Consider the following 15,312-nt stretch of genomic DNA (forward strand, 5'->3'; position numbering starts at 1 on the left):
TTCGTCGTATCAAAGCTGTCGTTGGCCGTACGAATTTATTAGAGGAGACAGATTGAAAATCTAGCTGTCAGAATAACATCTCTCACTCAATGTCAGCAAGACCAAGGAGTTGATTATTGACTACAGGAGGTGAAAACCGCGGGTCCATCTGCAGGTCCTCATCTAGGGGTCAGAGGTCGGGAGAGTTAGCAACTTCAGATTCCTCTGCGTTATCATTTCAGAGGATCTATCCAGAGTCCAGCTGGTAAGTGCCCTTAGAAAGAAAGCACTACTCTCTTAAAAGTTTGAAAAGATCCGGCATGTCATCGAAAACTTTGACAAGCATACGTCGATGTGCGGTGGAGAGTATACTGACTGATTGCATTACGGTCTGGTATGGAAATATCAATGCCCTTGAACGGATAGCCTACAAAAAAATGGTCGTGGATACAGCACAGTTCATGACGAATACAACCTTCCCCGCTATTAAGCGCATCTATACGCAGCGCTGTCGCAGGAATGTGCATTTATCTTCAAGGACCCTCAGGTTCCAGGCCACGCTCTCTTCTCGCGGCCGCCATCAGGAAGGAGGTACAGAAGCCTAGGTACCCAAACTAATTGGTTCGGAAACAAATGTTACCCTTTCAAAATCAGGTCCTTTATCCAGAAGGACTACCTTCACTCAACTTCATTCCCCCTGACATTGAACTTTTCTGACAATCTATGTGCTCAATTAAAAAAAAATTCATCTCATGTTGACGATATTTATTGTTTATTTATATTATTTTTTCCTGTTTGTTTTGCACAGTTTGTATTTTGCCCTTTCGTTGTCCGTCTTAATGTGTGCGGGTTTTCATTGACTCTATTGTGTTTTGTGGTATCTACTGTGAATGCCCGCAAGAAAATTAATTTCAGGTTTGTGTCAGTTGACGTATATGTACTTTTAAATTTGACGATGATGATATGTATTAGTCGCAGAAAAAACATTAGTAAGGTAGGCTTGCTAAATGGTAATCGTATCTGAAACGTCATCAGTCTGTCCATAATACAAAATATAGTATTTTACAGACTCCACAATTTTCGACTAGGTTCACCTGAACGGGACAAAAGTTATTTTTCAACTTCAGCAAGTTTCCATTTTTCTCAAACTGCAAGTTGCTGTTGATGATTGTTGAAGAGCACTGAGTGGGGGAATCAACAATGGCAGGTTGACAGTGTATCGACTGAGATAGAACTGGCAATAGATAACATTGATCATCATGCCACTTTAATTCTCCGAGTCCACCCTGCCAATTAAGGATCTATTTTTACACTACGAGAGACAATTTGCAGTGCCCGGTTCGATGATTGATTGATGTAGTTCATTTGGATTTTCAGAAGGCCTGTGATGAGGCTGCTAAACATGCTACGAGCCCATGGAATTACAGGAAGATTCTAGCATGGATAAAGCAGTGGCTGCTTGGCAGGAAACAAAGCAAGCCTTTTCTGTCTGGCTGAAGGTGACCAGTGGTGTTCCACAGCGATCTGTGTTGGGATCGATTATTTTTACGTTATATGTCAATGATTTGAATGATGTAATTGATAATTTTATTGAAACGTTTGCAGATGATACGAAGATAGGTGGAGGGACAGCTAGTTTTGAGGAAATAGAGGGGCCCTAGACAGATTAGGAGAATCGGCAGGCAAAGAAATGGCAGTTGAAATACATTGTCAAGAAGTGCATGGTCATACATCTTGGAGGAAGATTTGAAAGAGTTCACTACTTTCTAAATGAGGAGAAAATGCAAAAAAACTGTGCCGCAAAGTGACTTGACAGTCCCTGTGCAGGATTCCCTAAAGGGCAATTTGCAGGTTGAATCTATGGTGAGGAAGGAAATGCGATGTTAGCATCCATTTCAAGATGACTAGCATATAAAAGCAAGGAGGGAATGCTGAAGCTTTATAAAACACTGGTGAGGCCTCGGATGGAGTATTGTGAGCAGTTTTGGGCAGTTTTATCTTCCAAAGGAAGCGGTGAAACTGGAGAAGGTTCATAGGAGGTTCATTAAAATGTTTCCAGGATTGATTGGCTTGTCATATGAAGAGTGTTTAATGGCTCTGGGTCTGTATTCGCTGGAATTCAGAAGAATAAGGCGTGACCTCATTGAAACCTATCGAATGGTGAACGGCCTTGATAGAGTCGATCTGGGGAGCATGTTTCCTATAGTGGAGAGTCTAAGACGAGAGAAAACAACCTCAGAATAGACAGGCACCCTTTTAGAACGGATATGACGGGGAATTTCTTTAGCCAAAGAGTGGTGAACTGTGGAATTCTTTGCCATATTAAGCTGTGGAGACCAGGTCTTTATGTATATTTAAAGCTGAGGTTGGTAGTTTCTTGATTGGTCAGGACACGAAGAGGTACGGGGAGAAGACACGAGATTGGGTAGGAGAGGAAAATTGGATCAGTCATGATGAAATGGCAGAGCCGACTCGATGGGCCAAATGGCCTAATTCTGTTCCTATCTGTTATGGAATGAAGCTGAAGCTGAAGCTGAAATGAGCCGTTTGCGTCAAATCCATTTAGTCAGGAAGGTGCTGGTCAGGCTACAACTGTCGATACGTTTCCAGCGCATGCCCACATTAACTAAACCTATGCAGACATCTTTGGAATATGGCTGACATTGTAATAGGACAATGCTAACTGCTCACTAGAATCACAGGGATTGGTGTTTGGGTCCCGAATATTTATAATTGGTCTCAGAGGATTGGACTGAGCCAACATGGATATTAAGAATGAGTTATGGAGATGTGCAAGACACACAGAAGCTTAGCGTTAGCGCAACACTGTCACAGCTCGAAGTGTCAGTGTACAAAGTTCAATTCTGACGCCGTCTCTAAGAAGCTTGCTTGTTCTCCCCATGACCGTGTGGGTTTCCCAGGTACTGTCATTTATTTTTAATGTCTAAAGTCAGAACAGTTAGTAAATCGTCCTATGATTCGGCTAGGGTTACATAAGTGAGTTGCAATAATTCTACGTTAATCCATTTTAGTTTATTCGCCCCCACAACCACATCAATTCCATGAAATTCTATCATTGTTCTAAGCACTGTGGACAATATTCATTTGCCAGTGAGCTAACCAACTGAACTTCTTTCGGATGTGGGAGGAAAATTGAGTATAAATATGAGATTCCCCCTTTAGGACAGAGATTAGGTAGAGATTTATTTTCTTTCACAGGGTATTGCAAATGTTGAAATTATTCAAATGCAGAATGCGAAAATTGGCATACTTTTTTTAAAAGCAGAGATCGTTGCGGACGCACAAAGCAAACGGTCATCACATATTACAGAAGGAGAGGGGATATAGAGCTTATAATAAAACTGACGACCATGAAGTGAAAGAGTAGTCCAATACATTTTATTGGACTGGAGAACAGGCGCTGGCATCACACAGCTTCCCTTCGATTGCAAGTAGCGTAAGAAAATAGAAAGGGTGTTGATGGTGTTTCTAAGTATTTAATGAATTAACCCTCTGGTACTCTTCTCACATGTCGATTCCTTGTCAATTTCTCAGTTAAGTGCATGGAATGGGCTGTGCTTGACGTCTGAGAAATTCCTTTCCCAAAAGGATCAAGACGCAAGGAGAGGTCTACATTAATTTGGAAAAAAGAATAGCCGGGCAGATGGAGTAATACACCACAGCGCTATATACGAACAAAGACTATGTTGTTTACTTGTCTATTTAACAAAAAAAAAGCACACGTGGAATTGGACTGGGTTCCCACAAAACTCCATAAACAACAAGATTCAGAGGACTTTTAAACACGACTAAGGTTGGACAAAGGAGCTTTCCAGCATGTTTCAAACTAAGAAATAAGAAGCAAACAAATTGCAATAAGGTCACGTGAATTGGACGAATGATGGATATTTTCGCAAATTGCTTCGCTGTCATTTGTGGGTCCCATAATAGTGTCAGAGGTTTTCTTTCATCTGAGTTTCCATTGGGAAGGAACTACTTGTAAACGCTATCATTCAATTGACTGATGAAAATTAAAACCCGTATCGCAGCAATGCTTCCATTGCAACCTATATTTTAGCATACTGCTTCAATGACGACAGTTTTATATTTTGCACCACAAAACAGTCTGATTAACACTGTAAACCTTTATAATTGGTGTCTTGAGCGACACTTTACATCGGGAATGTCATTCATTAAAATCTGGACTGTGACATTTAATTAAATATAGCGCCGTGGCAATTGACTAAAGCATTCAGCGAGATGGTACAGACTTAATATTATGGTTTGTTGACTCCCGGGTGCCAGGCTCCGGGATGTCTCTGACCGGGTGCTCGAGATCCTGGTACAAGAGTGAAAGCAACCAGAAGTCGTGATACATGTTGGTACCAACGACATAGTCAGGAAGAGGGATGAGGTCCTGAAGTGTGAGTTTCGGGAACTAGGCCGAAGGCTGAAGAATAGGACCTCAAGGGTGGCGTTCTCAGGATTGCTGCCAGTGCTACATGACAGTGATGGTAAGAATTGGAGGAGATGGCAATTGAATGCGTGGCTGAGGAGTTGGTGCAGGGAGCAGGGTTTTAGATTTTGCAATCATAGGGATCTCTTCTGGGGAATGTGGGACCTGTACAGATTGGATGGATTGCACCTGAACTCGAAGGGGAGGAATATCCTTGCAGGTAGGTTTGTGGGCATGGTTCTGGCGGGTTTAAACTAATTTTGCAAGGGGGATTGGATGCTGAGCGATAGAGCAGTGAAAGAAGTGCATGGAGTAAAGCCAGATCTAACATATAGAGAGGCTTTGAGGAAAGAGAAGCAGAATAAAGGGTGCAAAGGTAGCAATGTAGAAGGGCTGAAGTGTGTGTACCTCAATGCAAGGAGCATCAGGAACAAAGGCGCTGAACTGAGAGCTTGGATACATAAATAGAATTATGATGTAATGGCCATTACAAAATCTTGGCTGACACCAGGGCAGGAATGGATTCTCAATATTCCTGGATTTCAGTGTTTTAGAAGGGATAGAGAGGGGGAAAAGGGGGAGGAGGGGTGGCATTACTGGTCAGGGATACGATTACAGCTACAGAAAGGGTGGGTAATGTAGCAGGATCCGCTTTTGAGTCAGTATGGGTGGAAGTCAGGAAAAGGAAGGGAGCAGTTACTCTGTTGGGGGTATTCTATAGGCCCCCTGGTAGCAGCAGAGATACAGAGGAGCAGATTGGGAGGCAGATTTTGGGAAGGTACAAATATAACAGGGTTGTTATCATGAGTGACTTTAACTTCCCTAATATTGATTGGCACCTGATTAGTTACAAGGGTTTAGATGGGGCACAGTTTGTTAAGTGTGTCCAGGACGGATTCCTGTCACAGTATGTGGACAGACCGACTAGGAAGAATGCCATACTAGATCTAGTACTCGGAAATGAACCGGGTCAGGTCACAGATCAATCAGTGGGTGAGCATCTGGGGGACAGTGACCACCACTCCCTGGCCTTTAGCATTATCATGCAAAAGAATAGAATCAGAGAAGACGGGATTTTTTTAATCAGGGAAGGGCAAATTATGAGGATCTAAGGCTAGAACTTGCGGGTGTGAATTGGGATGATGTTTTTGCAGGGAAATGCACTATAGACATGTGGTCGATGTTTAGAGATTTCTTGCAGGAGGTTAGGGATAAATTTGTCCTGGTGAGGAAGATATGGGATGATAGGTGAAGGAACCATGGGTGACAAGTGAGGTGGAAAATCTAGTCAGGTGGAAGAAGGCAGCATACATGAGGTTTAGGAAGCAAGGATCAGATGGGTCTATTGACAAGTGTAGGGAAGCAAGAAAGGAGCTTAGGAAGGGGCTGAAAAGAGCAAGAAGGGGGCATGAGAATGCCTTGTAGAGTAGTGTAAAGGAAAACCCCAAGGCATTCTTCAATTATGTGAAGAACAAAAGGATGACAGGAGGGAAGGTAGGACCGATTAGAGATAAAAGTGGGAAGATGTGCCTGGAGGCTGTGGAAGTGAGAGAGGTCCTCAATGGATACTTCTCTTCTGTATTCACCAAGGAGACGGAACTTGATGGTGAGGACAATATGAGTGAGGTTGATGTTCTAGAGCATGTTGATATTAAGGGAGAGGAGGTTTTGAAGTTGCTAAAATACATTAGGACGGATAAGCTCTGGGGCCTGACGGAATATTCCTCAGGCTGCTCCATGAGGCGAGGGAAGAGATTGCTAAGCCTCTGGCTAGGTTCTTTATGTCCTCGTTGTTCACGTGAATGGTATCGGAGGACTGCAGGGAGGCGAATGTTGTCCCCTTGTTCAAATAAGTTAGTAGGAATACTCTGGGTAATTACAGACCAGTGAGCCTTACGTCTGTGGTGGGAAAGCTGTTGGAAAAGATTCTTAGAGATAGGATCTATGGGCATTTAGAGAATCATGATCTGATCAGGAACAGTCAGCATGGTTTTGTGAAGGGCAGATCGTGTCTAACCAGTCTGATAGAGTTCTTTGAGGAGATGACCAGGAATATAGATGAGGGTAGTGCAGTTAATGTGATCTATATGGATTTTAGTAAGGCATTTGACGAAGTTCCACACGGTAGGCTTATGCAGAAAGTTAGAAGGCATGGGATCCAGGGAAGTTTGCACAGGTGAATTCAAAATTGGCTTCCCTGAAGAAGGCAGAAGGTCGTGCTGGAGGGAGTACATTCAGATTGGGGGATTGTGACTGGTGTTGCCCCACAAGGATCTGTTCTTTGACCTCTACCTTTCGTGATTTTTTTATTAACAACCTTGATGTTCTGGTGGAAGGGTGGGTTGGCAAGTTTGCAGACTACACAAAAGTTGGTGGTGTTATAGATAGCGTAGAGGATTGTCAAAGATTGCAGACAGACATTGATAGGATGAAGAAGTGGGCTGAGAAGTGGCAGATGGAGTTCAACCAGAAGTCTGAGGAAGATCACTCTGGAAGATCACTTTGGAAGATCACTCTCCAAGGCAGAGTACAAAGTAAATGGCAGGATACTTGGTAGTGTGGAGGAGCAGAGGGATCTGGAAGTACATGTCCACAGAGCCCTGAAAGTTGCCTCACGGGTAGATAGAGTGGTTAAGAAAGCTTATGGGGTGTTAGCTTTCATAAGTCGAGGGATAGAATTTAAGAGTCTCGATGTAAGGATGCAGCTCTATAAAACTTTGGTTAGGCCACACTTCAAGTGCTGTGTCCAGTTCTGGTCGCCTCACTATAGGAAGGATGTGGAAGCATTGGAAATGGTACAAAGGAGATTTACCAGGATGCTGCCTGGTTTAGAGAGGATGGATTATAATCAGAGATTAAGGGAGCTGGGGCTTTACTCTTTGGAGAGAAGGAGGATGAGAGGAGACATGATAGAGTTGTACAAGATAACAAGAGGAAGAGATAGAGTGGATAGCCAGTGCCTCTTCCCCAGGGCACCACTGCTTAATACAAGAGAATATAGCTTTAAGGTAAGGGGAGGGAAGTTCAAGGGGAATATTAGAGGAAGGTTTTTTACTCAGCGAGTGGCTGATGCGTGGAATGCACTGCCTGAGTCAGTGGTGGAGGCAGATACACTAGCGAAGTTTAAGAGACTACTAGACAGGTAAATGGAGGAATTTAAGATGGGGGGTTATATGGGAGGCAGGATTTGAGAATCGGTACAACATTGTGGGCTGAAGTGCCTGTAATGTGCTGTACTATTCTATGTCTATGTCTATGTCTATTGTGCCCCGCTTTCAAAGACGATACTGATTATGTTGACATTCATTCAGTATCTTTTCCGGCCTTACGCACAGAACTCTAGCCTACCTCTGCCCTCCCTCAGCACTCTGACCACTGACACTAAAATATAACCAACGTCATACAAGTCCAACGATTCTGAACAACATAAAATGTGTTTGAACCTGGTCTTCCAAGCTCTCACCGAAGGTATGGATTTCTTAGAGAATGATATGTGTTTCTAAATAGAAGACATTTTTTCTTCTATTCTAGCTGAAGACAAGTTGTTTTCCGAATGAGCATCTGTTTCAACAACTCCCTCGAAGTATCAAGTTATTAAGCTATCGATCTCTTTCTGAACTGAAATCTATTTCATCTTCAAAGTTCTTTTCTGCATGGGTCTGCGATCATTGGGGTGTAAATCCACACTCAAATACGCCAAGATATGAAGACATGGCACTTACATCAATACAGCAGGTAATACTTTAAAGTAACCGTCGGACGTGGGTGGGGCGTAGCAGGTCGAGGGTAATTTGTGCGCTTCAATTTGTAAAAATACTCCAATTTTCGTTTTATTTTAAACGAGTGAAAGTATTATCTTAGGAGGAGAAAGGCGTATACTTAAATTCTCCTGGGGTGTCTCAGTGAAATGCTTATACTTCAAGAATACATGATCATATTGCCCTTTTCGGTTTGTATCATTTAAACGAGAATATAATTATACTTCACAACGGGGAAAAGTACGTGCTTGCTAAAAACGTAATAAAAGATATCACTTAACATACATCAAAGTTGCTGGTGAACGCAGCAGGCCAAGCAGCATCTATAGGAAGAGGTCCAGTCGACGTTTCAGGCCGAGACCCTTCGTCAGGACTAACTGAAGGAAGAGTGAGTAAGGGATTTGAAAGTTGGATGGGGAGGGGGAGATCGAAAATGATAGGAGAAGACAGGAGGGGGAGGGATAGAGCCGAGAGCTGGACAGGTGATAGGCAAAAGGGGATACGAGAGGATCATGGGACAGGAGGTCCGGGAAGAAAGACAAGGGGGGGGGGTGACCCAGAGGATGGGCAAGAGGTATATTCAGAGGGACAGAGGGAGAAAAAGGAGAGTGAGAGAAAGAATGTGTGCATAAAAATGAGTAACAGATGGGGTACGAGGGGGAGGTGGGGCCTAGCGGAAGTTAGAGAAGTCAATGTTCATGCCATCAGGTTGGAGGCTACCCAGACGGAATATAAGGTGTTGTTCCTCCAACCTGAGTGTGGCTTCATCTTTACAGTAGAGGAGGCCGTGGATAGACATGTCAGAATGGGAATGGGATGTGGAATTAAAATGTGTGGCCACTGGGAGATCCTGCTTTCTCTGGCGGACAGAGCGTAGATGTTCAGCAAAGCGATCTCCCAGTCTGCGTCGGGTCTCACCAATATATAAAAGCCCACATCGGGAGCACCGGACGCAGTATATCACCCCAGTCGACTCACAGGTGAAGTGATGCCTCACCTGGAAGGACTGTTTGGAGCCCTGAATGCTGGTAAGGGAGGAAGTGTAAGGGCATGTGTAGCAATTGTTCCGCTTACACGGATAAGTGCCAGGAGGGAGATCAGTGAGGAGGGATGGGGGGGGGGACGAATGGACAAGGGAGTTGTGTAGGGAGCGATCCCTGCGGAATGCAGATAGAGAGGGGGAGGGAAAGATGTGCTTAGTGGTGGGATCCCGTTGGAGGTGGCGGAAGTTACGGAGAATAATATGTTGGACCCGGAGGCTGGTGGGGTGGTAGGTGAGGACCAGGGGAACCCTATTCCTAGTGGGGTGGTGGGAGGATGGAGTGAGAGCAGATGTACGTGAAATGGGGGAGATACGTTTAAGAGCAGAGTTGATAGTGGAGGAAGGGAAGCCCCTTTCTTTAAAAAAGGAAGACATCTCCCTCGTCCTAGAATGAAAAGCCTCATCCTGAGAGCAGATGCGGCGGAGACGGAGGAATTGCGAGAAGGGGATGGCGTTTTTGCAAGAGACAGGGTGAGAAGAGGAATAGTCCAGATAGCTGTGAGAGTCAGTAGGCTTATAGTAGACATCAGTGGATAAGCTGTCTCCAGAGACAGAGACAGAAAGATCTAGAAAGGGGAGGGAGGTGTCGGAAATGGACCAGGTAAACTTGAGGGCAGGGTGAAAGTTGGAGGCAAAGTTAATAAAGTCAACGAGTTCTGCGTGCGTGCAGGAAGCAGCGCCAATGCAGTCGTCGATGTAGCGAAGGAAAAGTGGGGGACAGATATCACTTACCAGGTTTCACAGTCAGCTTTGTGCCCGTTCCGTTATGGAGTTTTTAACACAATGATTAACTTCCTATTCAGCACAATTCAAAAACTAATCATTGAAACTGAATTGTAGACGGAGGCTTTCCACAATAATACAGAAAAGAAGGGCTGACCAATGTATTCCATTTCCTTCAGTTTCACCCGCCCTTGTATTTATTCAGTGCGTTGTAAGCGCACATGATAATAAAACTGGAATTTCGCTGTTTGAGTACCAGGGACTGTAGGTAGAATTCAACCTAAAGGAGAAGTAAAGTTGTTTGAAAAACGATGTTGAGTAACATCCATGCACGTAACGGCATATTTTGTAGTCCCTTTTACAAGGAGATGAGCTTAAAAAATAAAACTGTTTCGGAGGTTTGTGCTATGGCTTAGACTACTGTGGCACTGTCGTTGCACATCAGTTCATATCAGCACAATATCCTCATTGTTGTAAATAGCGTATAAATCCGTCAGCTAATCCCATACGTCCATTATACAATGGCAGGGGACAAAAATTAAATGGTTGCACTGGCTTGTTTAAATCCCGTCGATAATCATTCTCAGCCAGGTAGATAATATCAACGCATTGTTATTAATATGATTATCACATATGTACTGTAATTGCACAAACATATAGAGCAAGGCTATGTTTTGTGTACCAGTCTCTGGCAGAGATAAAGAAACTTTGTCAGAAAGCAGTTTTAGTCCCTAAAGAAATATTTTACATTAATTTCGCATTAATAACTGCCGAGGCGATTTGTGCATAAAGGGGACTGAAGATTCATCACTGTGGTTTGCTCCTTGGCACAGTGGTTGATTCAATAGCAATAAGGTCTCCATTTACATAACTCTGGGAGAATACTGACGCTGCACCTCCAACTGTATCCACTTGGATATAAGCGGCATTGTGACTGTCGCCAACTTAGTACTAATGTACGCTCGCTCTACAGCGGAATCACCTGCTGCTCGGAAATTTTCTTTTCCATAAGAACGAAGCAGTCAGAGATTCTCGCGTGAAAGATTTTCAAACTTATTGAATTGGCATGTGCTCAGCTTCGTTACTGTGGTCTTCAGCACTGCAAAAATACGTGGCTGTGTCTTCAACAATTAATTTGCTGATCTGCAGGGAAAATGACTTGTTTGTGCTGTTGACTGTTTCCGCATATCGTCCTCCAATAGACAGCCTATCCCAATCCGATTGACTCGGTCTTTGGATGAACCATGATGTGACATTCAGGTTACAGTTACCATCTTTTAAAACACAGTTGATGGTCAGAGTTTCGCCTGGTTGTTTTATTGCTTCTCTTGGTGTCTGTTCAACCGATACACTGAAGGCATCTGAAGGAAAGAAAACATATTTAATCATCGCATATCTGAAGCAGCACAGGATTTAACATAAAATGAAATTTGTGGAAGCAACAGCAATATAGTAACCATTATTCCCTGTAAAACTGAACTGTACTTACTTGGCAACCAGGTTAAAAATATCGAAACATATAAAATATTCATCGCTCCTTCACGACCTGAAAGCCTGCTATATAGAGAAGGTTCCAGACATCAGCGCAGGCTGTCTGTGCAACCTTGTGGTGAAGCAAAGACTTTATAAGCCTCGAGAGTCTGGCCTCATTTGCATAATGCTGAATGACTGCACATTCACTACGATTGTAGCTTGGATAATGATATGCATTATATCCCATAATTACATCGGTAAAATATATGACGCATTAACGTGAATGTACGGATAGAAATTTAGAGAAAAATCTTCATTGCTTCCTTCCGTCGTACTGAACGTATTTCTCTTTGCTCTGTTATATGGAGAGAGCTTTGCAAAAATATGTTAAAAGTCTAATGGTCATTATGACACAGAAAATACTCTGAAACCAATTCAATTCATCACCACGAATAACTAAAGATTATTCCTATTGATGCAGACAAACTGAACACATTCCTGTCTCCCTATCTTGCTTCCTCTATTCACCACTGGTTGTCAGCATGAATCTGATCCCAGACGTAGTAACAAAATCTGAGCCGAAGTTTATTTTCATTTGTGGTTTCGAGACTTCGCAGGCAATGTGCGTGGATAGTAACGAAGCAACACACAAGATACTGGAGGAACTCGACCAGACAGAAAGCATTACGATGAAAAAACTCAGATCTGCCGAAATTAGTGTAGTAATCCGGGTCATTTCTGATCAGAAGACAGAAAGGAAATGGACTTAGGGACGAAGATCCTATCAGATTGTTCATTGTGAAGGAATTTGTCAAATTCGAACAACATGGCAAACTGCGAACCATATTCCGTAATGATGTCAAAGGGAGAAGAAGATGGGGAATGAATATGATAAATGACCAACTTCTGAGGCTAGCCGATACGCATAAAATACATAATTGTAATGGAATCTATAACTTCTTGGGAAGAGTGGATGGCGGCAGATGTGGCAAATTTAGTCAAGAAGATAAAGAAAGCATGATTAAGGTTCAGGGAGATAAAATCGAACAGTGATACTGAAAAATGTAAATGAGAGAGAAAAGTTTCAATAAGAAAATTAGGAGAGTGAGAGAGCGCGCGCGCGTGTGTGTGTGTGTGTGTGTGAGAGAGAGAGAGAGAGAGAGAGACCATATTTTGGCAAGTCGGATACATACCACAAGAAACAGAGATAACTCGGCAGAGGACAGAACCATTCACGGATAAAGCAGGAAGCATGCTTTTGGAGAGCGATTATGTGCGTTCAGTCCTAAGGTGTACTTTGCCCATGTTTTTACCAAGGGGAGAGAATTAGAGGGTACTGAGACCAGAGTGGAGCGTGCTAATTTGTCAGGACATTTTGAGATTAGGAATCCCTTTAAAATCATTCATTTTGAAGTGTTTGCAGGGACTATTGAAGTATTCTAGAGAAAGGCGAGAATGGTGATTGCTGGCGCCATGACCAACATATTTGTACAAGTTCAACTTGAAGTTCGTTTATTGTCATTTGAGTGTACATATAGACAACCAAACGAAACAACGTTCCTCCGGACGACGGTGCACCCACACAACATATATCACGCAGATACAAAACACCGAATTATACTCTAAATAAGTTCGTAAAATATAATTCAAAATGTATGTAGTAATGCGGAGCGCAGATAAGTAGTAAACAGAACAGTAAGCAATGCGCTGTCCTAGAGACGATACATAGGTCTTGGTTGGGTATTCATTATTCTCACACCCTGAGGGAAGAAGCTTTTTTTGGGGGCGGGGGGAGATGTTGTTCCTTTATTCAGGAATGGAAATGGCGTTAATCTGGAAATAGTAGATTGGTGGATCTTATTGTCAGTGGCAGGAAAAGTGATATAGAGGATTCTTAGAAATATAATTTATGAGCATTTGGAAAAGCATAGCTTAATTAGAAATTATCAGTATAGCTTTGTGCGAGGTAGGTTATCTCTTAGTATCGGTATTGAAGGTTTCAAGAAGGTGATGGAGATGATTGATAAAGGTAGAGAATTAGAATATGTCTACGTAGGTTTTAGGGAGATATGCGAGAAAGCCACGCATGGGATACTCGTACAGAAGATTAAGAAGCATGCTATCCATGGTGGCTTGGCCGTTTGGATTCATGATTGTGTTGCCTACCGAAGACAGAGTGTAGTAGTTGATTGATGGTTCTGGTTGCAAGTACATCACTAATGTTGTTCCGTACCAGAACCTCCGACGTTAGTGATGATATACATAGTGGCGAGCATTTGGTCCATGATGACAGACGAAAACAAGCTCGTTAAGCTCGTTTAATTCAACAGCCGATTTTATTGGGACAAGCACAAAAGCTGATCGGGCGCTATGACCCGGAGAGAAACCCACTCAGTCACATGCAGACGGGGAAGTGATTATTACATGCCCTGGTTACAGTCACTGTGACCCACAAACACACATGCAAATAACTGTACGACCCAAGCTAGTGTCAGCCGGTCCCGGTCCGGCACGACTGGCTTCGGCCACTCAGGCAACCGCACTCGGTATACCACATCGGGGATGCAGTCGAGCAGCTCTCCCGGCCCCTTCTAATGGATTACAAACTTGGGGGATAGTCTCTTCTTCCGGCTGCGGTAGTAGACCCGTACCGGGGCCTCCACCTAGTACTCCGGCATTGGCGCCCTAGACTGACTCCGGCTCGTTCTGGGACGTGCAAGCAGCTTTGTAGTGAACGAACAGCTCCAAGTCCTGGCCAATAGAAGCGTTCGCGCAACTTGCCCAACGTCTTTGCGACCCCGAAACGGCCTGTCCCACCAGCCCGTGCACGGACCGTAACACCGTGGCCACCGCCAGAACAGCAACCCGGCGTGCCCACTGAGAGAATAGGGTTTTAATTTCTGGATCTAGGGCGGAGACCTCTGTCCAGTCCGGCCATCGTCTCACGCTCAGCAATCCCTTTACTCGGACCAGCAGAGGATCGCTCACCTGCTCGCCGTGGAGGTTCGCGGTGAGACCGTGGTGCTTTGTACTGACCCCGCCGGGTCCGCTTTCTGAAGGTGTCCTGCCGGAGGACCACGGCTTCGGCGCCGAATTAGAGCATTGCCCCCAGTACATCCACGCGCCCCCGCGCCCCCGCGCCCCCAGCGTGACAGCAGGCCCAGGTCAATGAGGCAGGACTCCCGGATGTCAGCCATACGCACCTCGTATTCTGCTGTGTTTTTCCCACTGCGATGCGCAGCCACCTCTTCCCTCTCAGCGCCGCACAGTTGCCAGTAACCATAGCCGCAGGGTGGATGGGCCGTGTTGCGAGGAAACCCGGATAGGTAATGGTGAGGATTGACACCGTGTCCACCAACGCAAGACCTCTGATGCCCTCTACCACGCTGTCCACGCAAAAGCCTTGTTCTTCACCCAAACGTCCCACCCGGAGAGGCGACAACCGCAGAATTCTGCTGGAGGCGTGGAGCGGCGCCGGCTGGCTGCGCTGGGCTATGGCGTGGCGCTGCTGCGGAGCAATCCCAGGCCATATAGGTTGCCTCGCCATACAGATAGCAGAGACCACTCCGTCGCACGCCATGGTGCCTGCGCGGTGCTGGTCGGAACTGTGTCACGGGCTCCTCTTCGTAAGTTTCCTCCTCCAACTCGGTGACATAAGCCCAGCATCGCGGCGTTCCGGGTGACACTAGAATGCTTTGGGGGAGTGAAGTTGCTTCGCCCTTCTGCCTCTGCCAGCGATGATGGTGATGTCAGTGTGACATGCTGCCGAAGACACTCTGGCTTGAGCGCTTTTTCAAAGGCGTGGAGGGCAAGCCCTTCTTGGGCCGCGGAAAGGAACTGGGGTTGGCCATGACGAGCATAGTGGCGGAGATCTGCTGCGA

The 15,312-nt window shown here is 44.7% G+C and overlaps 1 pseudogene; it reads right to left on the reverse strand.

Annotated features, from left to right (window-relative positions):
* LOC134352498 (Ig heavy chain C region-like) overlaps positions 1-10,004 on the reverse strand; it is a 38,049-nt pseudogene extending 28,045 nt beyond the window's left edge.
* Positions 10,005-15,312: the final 5,308 nt, after the last annotated feature.

This window comes from Mobula hypostoma, chromosome 10 (genome assembly GCF_963921235.1).
Source record: "Mobula hypostoma chromosome 10, sMobHyp1.1, whole genome shotgun sequence".
NCBI lineage: Eukaryota > Metazoa > Chordata > Chondrichthyes > Myliobatiformes > Myliobatidae > Mobula > Mobula hypostoma.